The 17,777-nt window shown below is 42.4% G+C and overlaps 1 protein-coding gene and 1 pseudogene across 5 annotated transcripts in view; one reads left to right on the top strand and one right to left on the bottom strand.

Moving 5' to 3' along the window:
* Window positions 1-17,777, bottom strand: part of KHDC1 (KH domain containing 1) — a 69,187-nt gene that overhangs the window by 9,166 nt on the left and 42,244 nt on the right. Inside the window, exons 1-2 of one of the 4 annotated variants that reach the window (XM_033217662.1) lie at window positions 10,864-10,962; window positions 9,359-9,380 (exon numbers count right to left, since the gene is read on the bottom strand). The exons of 1 other annotated variant lie outside the window; for it this stretch is intronic. The gene's annotated coding sequence lies outside the window, so the exon portion shown is untranslated. Of the gene's footprint in view, window positions 1-9,358; window positions 9,381-10,863; window positions 11,234-17,777 lie in introns of those variants that run through there. 2 more of the 4 variants (XM_033217661.1, XM_033217663.1) reach the window with 2 other exon arrangements.
* LOC117087444 overlaps window positions 11,347-17,777 on the top strand; it is a 28,971-nt pseudogene continuing 22,540 nt past the window's right edge. The window contains exon 1 of the transcript XR_004438815.1: window positions 11,347-11,466. The product of XR_004438815.1 is annotated as a eukaryotic translation initiation factor 3 subunit E-like (transcript). The remainder of the gene's footprint in view (window positions 11,467-17,777) is intronic.

Below are 17,777 nucleotides of genomic sequence, written 5' to 3' on the forward strand. Positions count from 1 at the left end.
AGACACTGTACCCAGCCTGATTGTAGAGTATTTAAAAAGCAGGAATATGTTAACAAATATGCACTCAAATAAAATATAGTTTCTATTGCATCCTACATGAGTTCTCAAGATTCCTTATACTTGAACAAATAGATAAATCTATGAGAAATTGACAGCTTCAAATGTATGGGTTTCATTTAGCATGGCTTCTCATGTTCCCAGGTCATAAATCCATTTCTTATTCAGTGGCTCCATCACTCTGTCAATCTCTGGCTGACCAGTTGCAGTTTTTCAACTCCCACATGACATCAAAACATAGAAAAAGAGAACTCTGCTTAGTGCTGATGGACATTAACTCCTAACATCAATTTAATTCCAGGTGATTAGACTAATCATGATAATCTAATTCCCCTTGCCAGTGATTGCTTTAGGAAATGGCACATGTCCCAGTTTTGAAATGAAGTAAAACCTAAAGGAGGCTTCCAGCAGAGGTTGTCTCATTTCTGAAGAGAGACACAAAAAAGAACTTGTCTCTTCTTTCCTTCTCACAGTGTTTATAGCAGGATATGATTTTGGAATCAGCTACAAGTATTTTGCTACCAACCTGAAGAGGAAGCCAACACAAAGTGGAAAGGGAGGCAAAGCAAGAAACTGAATGTGAGCCCTTGGCATAATATGCCTGGAATGCCTGCTGTTGGCAATAATACAGTGCTTTATTAGCATCCAACTGGACCAGTGTTTCCTATTACTTGCTGTTCAAAGCATGCTACATAATTCTGTTCCCTTTTACATACTTCTCTCATTTTGATTGAGCTCAATAATGTTCTACTTTCCAAGGAGGGAGAATGAACTGTAGGTAGCAATGTTTTATCACATAAAACCTCAAGAGTGAAAAGCACAAAGTATATCTTGATTATTTTCATTCATAAGCACTTTCCAAGTTATATAATATTAAGCATCAAATAATTTTTTTTTTTTGAAATGGAGTCTCGCTCTGTTGCCCAGGCTGCAGTGCAGTGGCACAATCTTGACTCACTGCAACCTCCACCCCCCGGGTTCAAGGAATTCTCCTGCCTCAGCCTCCCGAGTAGCTGGGATTACAGGTGTGCTAATTTTTGTATTTTTAGTAGAAACAGGTTTTGCTATGTTGGCCAGGCTGGTATCATCAAACTCCTGACCTTAAGCGATCCACCCGCCTCGGCCTCCCAAAGTTCTGGGATTACAGCCTGAGCCACTGTGCCCACCCTAGCATCAATTAATTTATAATTAAAATGTATATGCAGTAGTTCTGGCCTTACTGAGTACCAAAAAACTAACATTATAGAAAAATCCTTACCACTTTATTGTGTAGCAAAAAATAAATAAATGAGAGAAAAAGTCCTATTTATACATTAAAAATCAAAGTCCTTCAGTTGGAATTCTCTTACTATGTAGCTTGCTGGAGAGAAATCCTATTAATACAACTAGTATGAGAAAGTCTGCAGTGATATTTCTATCAAACCTGAGAAAAAACACTGGGAATAGCTCCAATAAATTCAATAAAAGTCAAAAAATTATTCTCAAGGACACTAGACTTAATGTAGAATCAGAGAACCTATAGCGAACAAAAATACTATAGAAAGCCAATCATTGGCCCTCTAACCTAAACATATACCAGAAAAATATTTACATCTAATGCATAAAAAGTTTCAGTCCCATCTTAATTTTTAAGTATCACTGAATGTATACTGGAAAATATAAACATAAAAAGAAATGTTTCAATGTCTTCTATTTTGGACATGAGAAAACTCACATAATTGCAACTGTACTAAAACCATAGATTCAGCTATTTTGCACTCAAGGAAGTACAGAGTTCGATGACAAAAATAATTTAAATTAAATCATATCTTTTTTTAAAAAATGTTCTTTTTCTTTTTCTTTTCTTTCTTTCTTTCTTTTTTTTTTTTTTTGAGACAGGGTCTTGTTCTATCCTCCATGCTGGAGTACAGTAGCAAGATCACAGCTCACTGCACCCTTAGCCTTCCAGACTCATTCAATCCTCCCATCTCAGCCTCCTGAGTAGCCCAGGCTGATCTTGAACTACTGGGGTCAAGAGATTGGCCCATTTCAGCCTCCCAAAGTAGAGGGATTATAGGCATGAGCCACAGGGCCCAGGCCTTGGCCTAAATCATCCATTTTTTTTTATTTTTTATTTTTTTCCAACACGGTCTCACCCTGTCACTCAGGCTGGAGTGCAATGGTGGAATCTGGGCTCACTGCAACCTCTACCTCCCAGACTCAAACAATTCTTATGCCTCAGCCTCCTGAGTAGCTGGCAGTACAGGCCTGAGCCACCACACCCAGCTAATTTTCCTATTTTTTTGTAGAGATGGGGGTCTCCCTATGTTGTCCAGGCTGATCTCTAACTTGTGGGCTCAAGCAATCTGCCTCCTCAGCCTCCCAAACTGGAGGGATTACAGGTGTGAGCCACTGCGCCTGGCCCTAAATCATATCCTAATAATTATTTCACCGAAAATTTTTTTACAGATATCCAATGTATTTAGAGTAAATTAGCTCTTTTGGTAATTTACAGCAATTGTCAGACAAACATTTTCTATAAAGGGCCGGACAGTAAATATTTTATACTCTGTGGCATGAAGTCTGTGTCAAAACCAGCCTCACTCAGGCCAGGTTCAATGGCTCACACCTGTAATCCTAGCAGTTTGGGAGGCCAAGGCAGGCAGTTCTCTTTGAACTCAGCAGTTGGAGACCAGCCTGGGCAACAAGGCAAAACCCCATTTCTTCAAAAGACAAAAAATAAATAAATAAATAAATAGAATTTAAAAAAAAAAAAAAAATTAGCCAACCATGGTGGCTCATGCCTATAGTCACAGCTACTCAGGAGTCTGAGGCTGAAGAACAGCTTGAGACAGGTAAGCGAAGATTGCAGTGAGCTGAGATCATGCCACTGCACTGCAGCCTGGGCAACAGAGTGAGATCCTACCTCAAAAAAAAAAAAAAAATTATCCACTCATCGAATGCAGTGCAAAAGGGGTCAGAGGCAATACATAAATGATGGGTACTGCTCTGTCCCAATAAAACTTTATTTATAAACACAAACTGAATTTTATATAATTTTATGTCATAAAAGATCATCCTTTTGATTTTTTAAACCATGTAAAAATTTTAAAATAATTCCTAAACTACAAGCTCTACAAAAAACAGGCATGAAAAAGGCTTAGTCCTATCCATGTACTAAATAGTACAATACTTCAATAAATAAAAGGCTATAATTTTATTAATGCATGAAAAGACCAATCAATGAAATAGAACAGAAAACCAAAAATACACTCATATATATGCATAGAAATTTAATATTTAATAAAGGAGACAATTCAGATTACTGTGGAAAAGGCGGATTACTCAATCAAGGATTGAATTATCATTGGAATAAACAGGTTAACTTATTAAAAATCCATTTGAGGCCAGGTACAGTGGGGCACACCTGTAATCTCAGCACTCTGGGAAGTCAAGGAGGGAGGATCACTTGAGCCAAGGAGCTTGAGATCAGCATGAGCAAGACGGTGAGACCTTGTCTCCACAAAAATAAAAATAATTGAAAAATTGGCCAGGCATAGTGGTCCATGCCTGTAGTCCCAGCTGCTCAGGAGATTGAGGTGGGAAGATAACTGGAGCCCAGGAATTTGAGGCTGCAGTGAGCTATGATCACACCACTGCACTCCAGCCTGGGTGACAGAGTGAGGCTCTGTCTCTAAAAACAACGACGACAACAACAACAAACAATAAAATTAGATTTAAATATATATGTAAAATAATAAAAATTCATTTGAACTATACCTAACAACCTAAATCGAATCACACCTCAGGAACATCAAACATTTAAATGTAAAAAAGAAAACTCAAACTATACCAGAGGAAACCATTGGCAAATATTTTATAGTCATGGAATAAGGAGGGCATTCCTAAGAATGAAACAAAATCCACAGACAATAAATATAAAAAGATTCAGGCTGGGCACAGTGACTCATGCCTGTAATCCCAGCACTTTGGGAGGCCGAGGCGGGTGGATCACTTGAGGTCAGGAGTTTGAGACCAGCCTGGCCAACATGGAGAAACCCCATCTCTACTAAAAATACAAAAATTAGCCAGGCGTGGTGGTGCGTGCCTGTTATCCCAGCTCCTCAGGAGGCTGAGGCAGAAGAATCGCTTGAGCCGGGGGGCAGAGTTTGCAGTGAGCTGAGATTGGGCCACTGCACTGCAGCCTGGGCGACAGAACGAGACTCTTGTCTTAAAATTTAAAAATAAATAAATAAATAAAAGACTACGTAGCTATAAGAAACTATGAGAAAGTATTTCTGCTCTAAAATGCAACCATCCACAAGATATATTAAGTTAAAAAATGGCAAGGTGCTAAAGAATGTACTGTATGATGCCATCTATATAGAAAAAAGAAGAAAAGAAATTGTGTTTGTGTATTTATCTGAGAACTAAGGGTAGACGATAAATTAGAAACAGGTTTCTTACAGCTGGGCGCAGTGGCTCACTCCTATAATCCCAGCATTTTGGGAGGCCGAGGCAGGTGGATCACGAGGTCAGGAGATCGAGGCCATCCTGGCTAACACAGTGAAACCCCACCTCTACTAAAAATACAAAAAATTAGCCGGGCATGGTGTCAGGTGCCTGTAGTCCCAGCTACTCGGGAGGCTGAGTCAAGAGAATGACCTGGGAGGCGGAGTTTGCAGTGAGCTGAGATTGCCCCACTGCACTCCAGGTTGAGGGACAAGAGCGAGAGTCCGTCTCAAAAAGAAAAAAACAAACAAAAAAAAAGAAACAGGTTTCTTACAAGAAATGATACTGTATAACTGACAGACAGGATTTGGCAAGCATCTTTTTCATTAAAGACACTTTTTGAATTTTGAACGCAATAAAGATATTATATATTCAGAAAGCAAAATTTTAAATTCAAATGAAAATGACTTATCTGAATTTTTTTCAATTATTGGTTTACTAAAAAAAAAATAATAAGTTTTTTTTTTTTTTTTTTGGAGACAGGGTCTCTCACTCTGTCACCCAGGCTGGAGTGCAGTAGTCAGATCTTGGCTCACTGCAGCCTCTGCCTCCTAGGTTCAAGCAATTCTCCCACCGCAGCCTCCCGAGTAGCTGGGATTATAGGGGCACACCACCATGTCCAGATAATTTTTGCGTTTTTAATAGAGACAAGATTTCACCATGTTGGCCAGGCTGGTCTTGAACTCCTGACCTCAGGTGATCCACTCCCCACCCCCCCCCACCACCACCACTTCTTGGCCTCCCAAAGTGCTGGGATTACAGGCATTAGCCACCACTCCTGGCTTTTTTTTTTTTTTTTTTTTTTTTTTTTTACCAGTTTCCTCAAGAAAATGCTTCAGGCAAGCATCCTTTAGTGGGATCATTGCTTGCGGTCATTAGAAAGTGACAGGTCACACCAGGCACCATGGCTCATGCCTGCAATCCCAGCACTTTGGGAGGCCGAGGCAGGCAGATCACCTGAGGTCGGGAGTTCAAGACCAGCCTGGCCAACATAGTGAAACCCCATCTCTACTAAAAATACAAAAATTAACCGGTGCAGTGGCGGGCGCCTTTCATCCCAGCTACTCTGGAGGCTGAGGCTGGAGAATCGCTTGAACCTGGGAGGTGGAGGTTGCAGTGAGCCAAGATCGCACCACTGCACTCCAGCCTAGGTGACAGAGTGAGACCCTGTTTCAAAAAAAAAAAAAAGTAATAGGTCAGACTCCTTAAACTACACTAAGTTTATACAGACCTTTATGAGAAGAAGTATCTTCTAGAAATTTGTGCAATAAAAACTAGCACAGAGCCATGATTGTCGAGCCTGAAGTTTGAATGGAGTTAGAAATACTGTGGTACCTTAGACAATCATGAGATTCTTCCCAAGGAATGTTTAGTAAAATTAAAGCAGATTACTTTCCAAAGGTCAGGCTTATACATTTATCTCCTTAGGCTTAGTAATTTAGAATGTGTTTCACTCCTTTACAAGTCCTTTTTTATTCAATATTAGAATAAATTCCTAGCCATTAAGAAGACTTTCATTCATTTATTCAACAAATAATTATTTAGTGCCTACTATTCGGCAGGTGCTGTGCTAGGCCTCAGGAGCATTATAACATTGAACAATTCATTTCTTGAAAATAGCTTCATTGAACAACTGTTGAATATATTATTTATAAACTTATAGAAAATATTATTCTCTCATTAAAAAATGGCCATTATGTGTAGACAATTTTTATTGGCAGTCTGTGAACAATCTGGACTCTTTCAACATTTGCTTTATAGACTCGCTCCAGGTTTAGATATAAGTCAGTCAGGGAGTCTGGCGTTACAAATGATATTTGGTCATCAAAAAGCAGCAGGATAGAAAGTTCTTACAACTATTAACAGACAGTTTACCAATACGCAAGCATAATCTGCCAAACATAGCTGGTGTAACTGGTGACTTCACACTTTAGCACTGCACATTTTCTTCTCAGCCAAATATGTGCCATTAATAACAACATGGTAGGAGAAGGGTGCCTGTCAGTTGGTAAGGCATTTCCACGTGTCTCATCTTATATAATCCACACTCCTGTTATCCCCATTTTACTATCAGGAAACTGATTTTAAGATAAGTTTCAATAGGTGTCTAACTAGTAAATGGTGGAGTTTGAACTGGAACCCAACTCTCCTTATGTTAAGGTTTATATTCTTTCTACTAAGGCATGGGCTTAATGTTTATAAAATAAAATCTTTAAGTAAATTATCTAGAGGTGTACCTGAGTTAGCATAGTTAAAATTACCAGCAGACCCTTACCAAAAATTTCTCAAAGAAGGTTCTGACTAATATATATTAAAAGGCATGGTCAGTGGGGCACAGTGGCTCAAGCCTGTAATCCTAATACTTTGGGAGGCTGAGGCAGGCAGACAGCTTGAGCCCAAGAGTTTGAGACCAGCCTGGGCAACATGGCGAAACTCCATCTCTACAAAAAAATACAAAAATTAGCTGGGCATGGTGGCATGGACCTATAGTCCCAGCTACTTGAGCGGCTGAGGTGGGAAGATTGCTTGAGCCCAGGAGGTCAAGACTTCAGTGAGCTTTCATCGTACCACTCCAATCCAGCCTGGGTGACAGAGTTCGTCTCAAAAGAATAAACAAAAACAAAGAGCAAGGCATGGCCTTCCTTAGGAATTTGGTTTGGGGATTCTCTAACAGTAGCAACCAACTGAGGATGTCTGGGGTCTTGTTGGGAATTTTTTTTTTTTTTTTTTTTTTGAGACGAAGTCTCACTCTATCGCCAGACTAGAGTGCAGTGGCATGATCTTGACTCACTGCAACCTCTGCCTCCCAGGTTCAAGAGATTCTTCTGCCTCAGCCTCCCAAGTAGCTGGGACTATAGGCGCACACTACCACATCCGGCTAATTTTTGCATTTTTAGTAGAGATAGGATTTCACCATGTTGGCCAGGATGGTCTCAATCTCCTGACCTCGTGATCCACCTGCCTCAGCCTCCCAAAGTGCTGGGATTACAGGTGTGAGTCACCAAGCCTGGCCCTTTCTGGTTCTTGATTATAATTCATCTTTAAATAGTTAAGAGCAACTTGTGCTGTCTGATATTCATGGCCAAGTAAAACTCTTTGACCCTCAGACAAATATAGTATGATTTCATATATATGAATTATCTAGGCCAGGCATGGTAGCTCACACCTGTACTCCCAGCACTCTGGGAGGCTGGGATTTTTACTGAGTCCAGGTCCCATCTTTCCTCATTTTGGAAGGCTTTCTGCTGACAAATCCAATATGCTTTTTTTTTTTCTTTTTTTTTGAGACGGAGTCTCACTTTGTCACCCAGGCTGGAGTGCAGTGGCTATTCATAGGGGCAGTTATAGCGCACTAGCCTGGAGTTCCTGGGCTCAAGCCATCCTCCTGCCCTAGCTTCCTGAATAACTAGGACTACAGCCATGTACTACCACAACTGGCTAAATCCAATTATTTTAAATTAGCTGGAAGAAGAAAGACATTGGGGTTCTTCTTACTTCCCCTTGAGAGGACCAGATCTGGTCCCCAATTTTTAGGACAAAAATATTTACATTCAGAAAGCCAAGAATAGATCAAAGGGAATGCAGAAGCAGTCACATATTAGTTAGATGCAGCAAGAAAGTCATCCTTTAGATTTATAAACTCCTTGTCATGTTGTTTCCTCTCTTGGCCCCTTCTCCACACTTTTAAACAAGCATGTTGTGGTCTAAGTTGAGAGCTTGACAAGGTTTTTCCTATGGTTGAAGCATCAGTCTCTTTTGTAATTGAATCTATTCACCAGGGATAGTGTGAGCAAACCATGATCAAGCTCTTTTGTCTTTGTTCTAACTAGGCATTTACCATATAAACATAGTAAGAAACAAGCCCCTGCAAGTCTTTCTTTTTAACCAATTATCTGGCTGTTTCTCTTGCTGTAGTTCTGCCTTCATTAAAAGCTGTCCGGAGGGGAGGGCACAATCTTTGGAAGCATATCTAAGATGCCAATTTCTTTGCATTTCAGTGAAAAGTAAGTCATCAGGGTATTTGGGACATCTCTTCAAGCTTTTCTTTTTTTTTTTTTTTTTGAGACGGAGTCTCGCTCTGTCGCCCAGGCTGGAGTGCAGTGGCGCGATCTCGGCTCACTGCAAGCTCCGCCTCCCGGGTTCACGCCATTCTCCTGCCTCAGCCTCCCGAGTAGCTGGGACTACAGGCGCCCGCCATCTCTCCCCGCTAGTTTTTTGTATTTTTTAGTAGAGGCGGGGTTTCACCGTGTAGACCAGGATGGTCTCGATCTCCTGATCTCGTGATCCACCCGTCTCGGCCTCCCAAAGTGCTGGGATTACAGGCTTGAGCCACCGCGCCCGGCCTTCAAGCTTTTCTTGATGGTCAGTATCAGCATGGCCCCCTCCTTTCCAGCTTTCCTCATTCCTAGAGTCCGCTATTGTGCCTTTATACCTTGAAATTGAGGTATACCCATATATCCATATAAAAAACCTTTTTGTTTCTGTAGTCATTACAGGGGAGTCCAGTGTGATTTACAGAACAAACTGAAATCATTGTATCAAGACGTAACAAAGAATTAAGGGGAAGGGTCTGGGCTGGGGAATGTTAATTAGCCCCTGACCCACCCTATCATCTTTCTCTAGTTCACAGAGATAACTGTCAATTTATCCTCAATTTCAGAATAATGCCTAATACCTAGTAAGCAATCAACAAATATGTGTTTAGAGAATGAGTAAACTATTACCATAGTTTATTTACCTGCTGAAATTACATTTTTATAATTTTAAACTATTATGCAAAAAAATATTTCCAGTTAAATATTTTGCATACCTCTTTTTGAACTCCTGTTGATCTGTAGAATAAAAAAGTTAAATTAGAATGTCTGAAGCAATGTTTTTCATTATAATCAATATTACTTCAAAGATTACTTAATTTTAATATTTTACTTCAATTAATACCGCCAAATCTACCCCCAGCCCTGGCATTGGCTATCCTGGTTTATACTTCTACTAAGAATATTCACTTTTCCACAAAATTGATATTTTCAAATTTCAGTTTTAGCCAGTGTGGGAGAAAATGGATCTCTCTATTGTTTTGCTTTGCATGCCAGCATCACTAGCGCAGTTAAGCATCTTCTTTATGTGGTCAGTTTTACTTCATTCTTACTTCTTCATCTATTGTCTATTTATACATTTGTCCATTTCTCTATAGGGTTGTCTTTTTCTTATATATATTTGTTTTCACTGTCTATTCCAGATGTTAATTCTTTGTGCACTGTATGTTTCCTCTTTTGAAACTTTATTCATGGTATTTTTGTTCTATGGAACATTTTAGCCCATACTCTCACATCATGGAAGAGTAATTTCCTTGCAAACCTCTCGTCTACTCTTACTCAGTAGCATCAAATCCAGTTAATTCAAGTCTTACCCTCTATTCAGAGGAAATATAGTGTGGTGATTAGAAGCATAGGCTGGGCATGGTGGCTCACATCTGTAATCCCAGCACTTTGGAAGGCCGAAGTGGGCGGATCACCTGAGGTAAGGAGTTTGAGACCAGCCTGGCCAACTTGGTGAAACCCCGTCTCTACTAAAAATACAAAAATTAGCTGGGCATGGTGGCGCATGCCTGTAATCCCAGCTACTTTAAAAAAAAAAAAAAAAAAAAAAAAGCATAGTCTCTGGGGCCAAACTGAGGTGCTCACGCAAAAGTTTTGCCACTTACTGTATAACCTTGGGCCACTTGCTTAACCTCTCTGAACCTCACTTGCCTTCTTTGTAAACCAGAGGTGATAACAGTATACCCATTTCATAGGGCTGTGGTGAGAACTAGATAATACATTTAAAGAGCTTAGAAGTGTCTGGTGCATAGCAAGTGCTACGTAAATGTTAAACCTTTCCTGCCCTTTTCATCTGCTCCTCCTTTTCCTTTTTTCCTGTTACAGCTTTCCTTCTTTTTTCCTATTTCCTCACTATGCCTTTGCTGGAATACTAAAAAGAAACTACTGGTCCAACAGCAGGCAACACCTCATGCCATTACTTTAAATGACTTCAAAATAATACAAATATATCCAGCATAATAGTTTACATTTTAAAGGTGTTACACCAATTTTGTTTTGAGAAGTGTCAGCAAAACCTGTATTTCTTTTCTTTCTATAAGTTTAAAATGTCCCCAAATCAATTAACAATAGAGGAAAGTCAGGCTATGTTTTTTCTCTTTATACTGCTATCTCCTGTTTCCACTGTTTTTACACTTCTTTGCAGCTCAGTTTCCTTATCTGTAAGATATTCTTAGGATGAACTTAGTAAGAAATGTGCAAGAACTAGATGAAGACCCACCAGATAGGATGCTCTCTTGCAGACACGCAACTCACTGACTCAACCAATGAGGAAATTATCCCACAAAGCAGATAATCCTAATGGAGGGCAGAATTCAGGACTGAGCATCTCAGTGATGCCGCCGGGAACCCAGGCTTCGCTGTCCCTTCACCAGACTAACCGAGTTCGAGACCACACGGGGGTCAGGTAGCCAAGGTTGGGCTTGGTAGGAATGAAGGAGGTGAGGGTGGCGCTCTGCCGGCCTGGGCCACTCCCTAAGTAGGGCAGCGGCGGCAGCTACAGGCCCGGTCGATTGTGAGGAGACAGCAGTGCCTCCTGGGCCGCGCGCCGGACCATTCCCGGGGTCCCGGCTCGCGCCGCGCTAGGCGCGCTCGAGCGGAAGTGGCGGCGACCTCGCCGGAAGCGCGCGGCTGCGGCATGGGAAGCAACCGAAAGCGCTCCTCCCGCCTGCTCTGTGCAGGAGACCGCCTGCGGAGCCCACTGCCGGCGCCCGGAGAGCCCAGCAGTTCTTGAGTCCGGGAGGCAAGGGTGGGCGGAGGGAGGAGCCAGTGGCAAGGACCCAGACCTGGACGACCCCCAGTGCCGAGCCAGCGGAGCTGCTTGGTGAGTGGCCTCCAGGCGGCATCTCTTGCTCTCAGCCCGGAGGGGTTTAGGGGACCCAGGCTGTGGGGCCGCCTCTTCCCATGCCTTCAGTTCACCCCGAGATGGGGTGAAAAACCCTAGAGACCCTCGGGAGTCTGTCCACCAAGGGAGGTCCAGACTCCCCAGGAATGTTGCCTGAGGCGGGGTGTCTGCGGGGGGGGGGGGGGGGGCGGGGAGGTGATCCAGGCCCACCCTCTGCAGGGCACTTTAAATGCTCTACATCCCCAGTGAACAGACTGTCACGCATCACACCGTGGTGTATTTGAGATCCCAGCTGCCACTTGGGCTGGAGGGAAATGAGTGTTCTTGGGTTTCTTGTCATTGCTTGCTGCCGATTCCATTTTACTCCTGTTGGTTTATGGCCTCAAACATGAATTTGAAGAATTTTGCCCTCTCTGGCAGTATTGGGAAGAAGATTCTTTTGTTCAAGTCGGTTTGAACAATTAGTTGGGAGTATTTACAAAAGGTCAGGCCGGGCACGGTGGCTCACACCTGTAATCCCAACACTTTGGGAGGCCAAATCGCAAGGATCGCTTGAGCCCAGGAGTTCGAGACCAGCTTGGGCAACAGAGGGAGACCTTGTCTCTACAAAAAATTTAAAAATTAGCTGGGCATGGTGGTGCATGCCTGTAGCCCCAGCTATACGGGAAGCTGAGGTGGGAGTATTGCTTGAGCCCGAAAGTGCGAGGCTGCTGTGAGCTGAGATCGCACCACTGCATTCCAGCCCGGGCAACAAAGCAAGGCCCTGTCTAAGGTCGACTCTGCCACCTGGAAGGTATGGGACCTCGCAGTCTTCTCTAGGTTGCGTCTTTTTCACTGAAATCACAAAATCACTAAGGTAAGTAGGGAAGGGTCAAGATAGGTAACGGGAGTGAGGGGACACAGACACCAATAAAAGTTCTAACTTTGAGGACTTCTCCAGTATTCTTTTCATCCTAAAGCTTCTGGCCTATCAGCTAGTTCACACACAGCCTAGGAGTCTCAAGCCAGTACAGGAACAAGGAGGCAGGTTGCCCTCTTGGGGCAAAACTGTGACCCCACTCTTGATGAAGAAGGCCTGTAGGAACACAGGACCTGTGAGCAGGTAGACTCCTGAAGGTTTAAGATTCTGTAGAGCAGGTATGTGCAGTGCCAGTGCTCAACCAGCAACTGATGGACAGGAATAGGTAGAGCCGCTCTGAGTGCATTCCCTTGGCAAGCTGGGGCCAGAGGCACACAGGAAGGAATTAATCATATGGTATCATAGGCCAGGTACAGAAGCAAATGAGCCAGAGTGGAACCAGGACCAGCCAGGGCCAAGGCAGGGAGAAGAGTTCCTCTAGCTGACATTGACAGGAAAGCAGAGTCAAAAACCTGGAATGGTTTGCTTCAAAGACTGGATGCTGCCTAGTGACCTCAAAGACCAATGATACCTGGACTCTTGAATGAGCAAGGCAGATTTTGGATGAGCACACAACTTCAAGTAAGCCCAGACATGATTTCCTCTAGTTTCTGTTGCTCCTAGAGGCAGAATCATCTGAGAACTGATTGAGGAGTGCCTGTATATCCCAGAGACCAGTGCACTCTAGGGTAAAAGGAGTCATTCAGCCCTTACTCTTGGTTAGATGCAGGACTCTAGTGTAGTTTGAATAAAGTGTGTTACAGAACAAATTTCTAAGACCTTTAGGTTGAGTGAGTGTTAGAGTTTGTCTAGTAGTATATTTCTCATCAGTATCTATTTAGCTGTTCTGCGTAGGCCTTTGATATATGGAAATAAGTAAGATAAATTCTTCCTAGAAACCCCAAAATAATTATAATGTTGAGAGAAGAATAAAGTAGGAACTCTGTCTGTACTGAAGAAGGAATTGGGTGGACAGAAAAGAGGTGACTGCGTGAGGTCAGGAGTTCAAGACCAGCCTGGCCAACATGGTGAAACCCCATCTCTACAAAAATACAAAAATTAGCCGGACATGATGGTGGGTGCCTGTAATCCCAGCTACTTGGGAGGCTGAGGCAGGAGAATTGCTAGAACTTGGGAGGTGGAGGTTGCAGTGAGCCAAGATCGTGCCATTGCACTCTAGCCTGGGCAACTGAGCGAGACTCTGTCTCAAAAAAAAAAAAAAAGAGATACCTGGTGACTGGTCACTGTGAGCTGGATCTGGGGAAGGTGGGAATGGAGACTAAGGGCTCTTGCTGAGAGGAGTTTGTGTAAGCCTTTTTCAGGTTCTCATGTCTTTAGCATTTAAATCCTGGACTTAATAAGTAGACTAGCAGTTGTGGTATCAACACAACTAAAAGCCTCTTAGCATACACTTGGAAAATCAGTCTGAAGTGAAATAAACTTTTGGTGAAGTGTAAGTGGAAATGTTGGTTGGGTGCAGTGGTTCATACCTGTAATCCCAACATTTTGGGAGGCAAAGGTGGGAGGATTGCTTGAGACCAGGAGTTTGAGACCAGTCTGGGCAACATAGCAAGACCCCTTTTCTTTTTCTTTTTTTTGTAGGGAGACAAGGTCTGGCTTTGTTACCCAGGCTAATGTGCAGTGCAGTGGCACTCTGACACTCAGCCAACCTAAGGGTCTTAGTACTAGCCATAGAAAAAGCATTGACAAAAAGCATGCCATATGTTAAGATCAAGATTTATCTTTGGATGTTGAGTGCAACACTTGTTATAAGAAGCAAAATAAACTTAGAAGCAAAGGAGTGGATGAGGATATGTCTTGGGGGAAAATCCAAAGATTAGTTGTGATCAGAGTATAGTACTTTTTGGCCTGACTTACATAACAGACTCTGCAAAATGTTAAAACCTTTAATGAAAAGAAGTGAGATGTTGGACTCTAGTGTCATTCTTAATAATGAAATAGCCAACATTTGTTGAGCTTTTACTACATACCACAGGTGTTCTTCTAAGCTTTTTACTTTCATTAGCTCAATAGTCCTTGCCTTATCATATAATAGGCACTACTGCATTGATATATGTTGTTATTTACCGAGGGAGCAGTTATTAAGAGCCCAGACAATAAGCTGAGAAATCTGAGTTGACTTTAAAGTCCTCCTGTGTTTCAACAAGGGTGCCAAGACCATTCAGTGGAGGAGGGACAGTCTTTTCAAAAAATGGTACTTAGAAAGCTGGATATCCACATACAAAAGAATGTTGCTGGACTCCTTACCTTATACCATATACAGAACTTAAAGTGGATCAAATACCTAAATGTAAAACTGTTAGAAGAAAACACAGGGCAAAAGCTTCATGATGTTAGATTTGGCAATTATTTCTCAGATATGACTCCAAAAGCAAAGGCAACAACAACAAAAAAGATGAATTGGATTTAATCAAAATTATAAACTTTTGTGCATCAAAGAACATGAAGAACAATGAAAAGACAACCCACAGAACGAGAAAAAAAAATTTGCAAATTATATATCTGATAAGCGATTAATATACAGGATAACAAACAACCCAATTGAAACATAAAGTAGCCAAGTGCATTGGCACACACTTATACTCCCTACTATTCAGGAGGCTGAGGCAGGAGGATTGCTGAGCCCAGAAGTTCGAGACCAGCCTGGGCAACATAGCAAGACCCTATCTCAAACAATAAATTATAAGCAAAGGACTTAAATAGACATTTCTCCAAAGATGATATACAAATGGCCAATAAGAACATGAAAAGAGGTTCAACATCACTAGTCATTAGGGAAATGCAGATCAAAACCACAGTGAGATACCAATTCATACCCATTAGAATGGCTATTATCAAAAAAATGGGGCCAAGCACAGTGGCTCACTCCTGTAATCCCAGCACTCTAGGAGGCCAAGGCAGGTGGATCACCTAAGGTCAGGAGTTCAAGACCAGCCTGGCCAACATGGCAAAATCCTGTCTCTACTAAAAGATGCAAAAATTAGCTGGTTGTGGTGGCGGGTGCCTGTAGTCCCAGCTACTCAGGAGGCTGAGGCACGAGAATTGCTTGAACCTGGGAGATGGAGGTTGCAGTAAGCTGGAATCACGCCACTGCACTCCAGACTGAACAGAGCAAGACTCCATCAAAAAAAAAAAAAAGAAAGAAAGAGAAGAGAAGAGAAAGAAAAGAAAAGATGGAAAAGACAAAATTGTTGGCAAAGATATTGAGAAATTTGAACCCTTGTTATTACTGGTAATATAAAATGGTATAGCCACTGTGAAAAACAGTTTGATGTGTCCTCAGAAAGTTAGAGAATTACCTTATGACCCAGCAATTCAATTTTTAGGTTTATATTCAAAAGAATTGAAAGCAGAGACTGAAATAAGTACAGATACTTGGATGCCAGTATTTATAATAGCATTATTAACAGTGGCCAAAAGGTGGAACCAACCCAGGAATCCATGAGCAGATGAATGGATAAACAAAATGTGATTTAGACATACAACAAAATATATTCAGCCTTTTTTTGTTTTTGTTTTTGTTTATTTTGAGATGGAGTTTCGCTCTTGTTGCCCAGGCTGGAGTGCAATGGAACGATCTCAGCTCACCGCAACCTCCACCTCCCAGGTTCAAGCGATTCTCCTGCCTCAACCTCCTGAGTAGCTGGGATTACAGGCACATGCCACCATGCCTGGCTAATTTTGTATTTTTAGTAGAGACGGGGTTTCTCCATGTTGGTCAGGCTGGTCTCAAACTCCTGACCTCACGTGATCTGCCCCGCCTCAGCCTCCCAAAGTGCTGGGATTACAGTCATGAGCCACTGTGCCCAGCCTGAATCTTTTTATGTTTATTGTCTATTGTCTGTGGATTTTGTTTCATTCTTAGGAATGCCCTCCTTATTCCATGACTATAAAATATTTGCTAATGGTTTCCTCTGGTATGGTTTGAGTTTTCTTTTTTACATTTAAATGTTTGATGTTCCTGAGGTGTGATTCGATTTAGGTTGTTAGGTATAGTTCAAATGAATTTTTATTATTTTACATATATATTTAAATCTAATTTTACTGTTTTTTGTTGTTGTTGTTGTTCTTGTTGTTGTTGCTGTTGGAGACAGAGCCTCACTTTGCTTATGACCTAAGCAGTTGGGGCTCTCCTTATGCTACCAATGATGAATGATAGAATAAGCAGAGAGCTGGGCGCTGTGACTCACGCCTGTAATCCCAGCACTTTGGGAGGCCGAGACGGGCGGATCACGAGGTCAGGAGATCGAGACCATCCTGGCTAACACGGTGAAACCCCATCTCTACTAAAAATACAAAACTTAGCCAGGCTTGGTGGCGGATGCCTGTAATCCCAGCTACTCAGGAGGCTATGGCAGGAGAATCGCTTGAACCCGGAAGGCAGAGGTTGCAGTGAGCCGAGATGGCACCACTGCACTCCAGCATGGGTGACACAACAAGACTCCATCTTGGGGGGAAAAAAAAAAAAGCCAGGGAGAGATTTTTATATGGTTTTAGGGCCTAGGCTGGATCATTTTGTTTTTTTTTTTTTTTTTTGGAGATGGAGTCTCACTCTGTCACCCAGGCTGGAGTACACTGGGGTGACCTTGGCTCACTGCAACCTCCACTTCCCAGGTTCAAGTGATTCTCCTGCCTCAGCCTCCCGAGTAGCTGGGATTACAGGCACGTGCCACCATGCCTAGCTAATTTTTATATTTTTAGTAGAGACAGGGTTTCACCATGTTGGCCAGGCTGGTCTCGGACTCCTGACCTCGTGATCAGCCCACCTCGGCCTCCCAGAATGCTGGGATTACAGGCGTGAGTCCCCACACCCAGCTTTGTTTGTTTGTTTTTTGTTCTTTTTTTTGAGACGGAGTCTCTCTCTCTTGCCCAGGCTGGAGTACAATGGCGTGATCTCAGCTCACTGCAACCTTCACCTCCTGGGTTCAAGCAATTCTGTCTCAGCCTCCCAAGTAGCTGGGATTACAGACACATGCCACAACACCCAGCTAGTTTTTGTACTTTCAGTAGACATAGGGTTTCACCATGTTGGCCAGGCTGGTCTCGAACTCCTGACCTGAAGTGATCCCCCTACCTCAGCCTCCCAATGTACTGGAATTATAGGTATGAGCCACCACTCCCAGTCTAAAATTGACATTTTAAAATATTATTTTATTAATTAATTTTAAAATAATAGTAATAAGCCAGGCACAGGCCGGGCGCAATGGCTCATGCCTGTAGTCCCAGCACTTTGGGAGGCCAAGGTGGGCACATCACGAAGTTAGGAGATTGAGACCATCCTGGCTAACACGGTGAAACCCTGTCTCTACTGAAAATACAAAAAATTAGCCGGGTATGGTGGCAGGTGCCTGTAGTCCCAGCAACTTGGGAG

This window comes from Trachypithecus francoisi, unplaced genomic scaffold (genome assembly GCF_009764315.1).
Source record: "Trachypithecus francoisi isolate TF-2019V2 unplaced genomic scaffold, Tfra_2.0 Lachesis_group10, whole genome shotgun sequence".
Lineage (NCBI taxonomy): Eukaryota > Metazoa > Chordata > Mammalia > Primates > Cercopithecidae > Trachypithecus > Trachypithecus francoisi.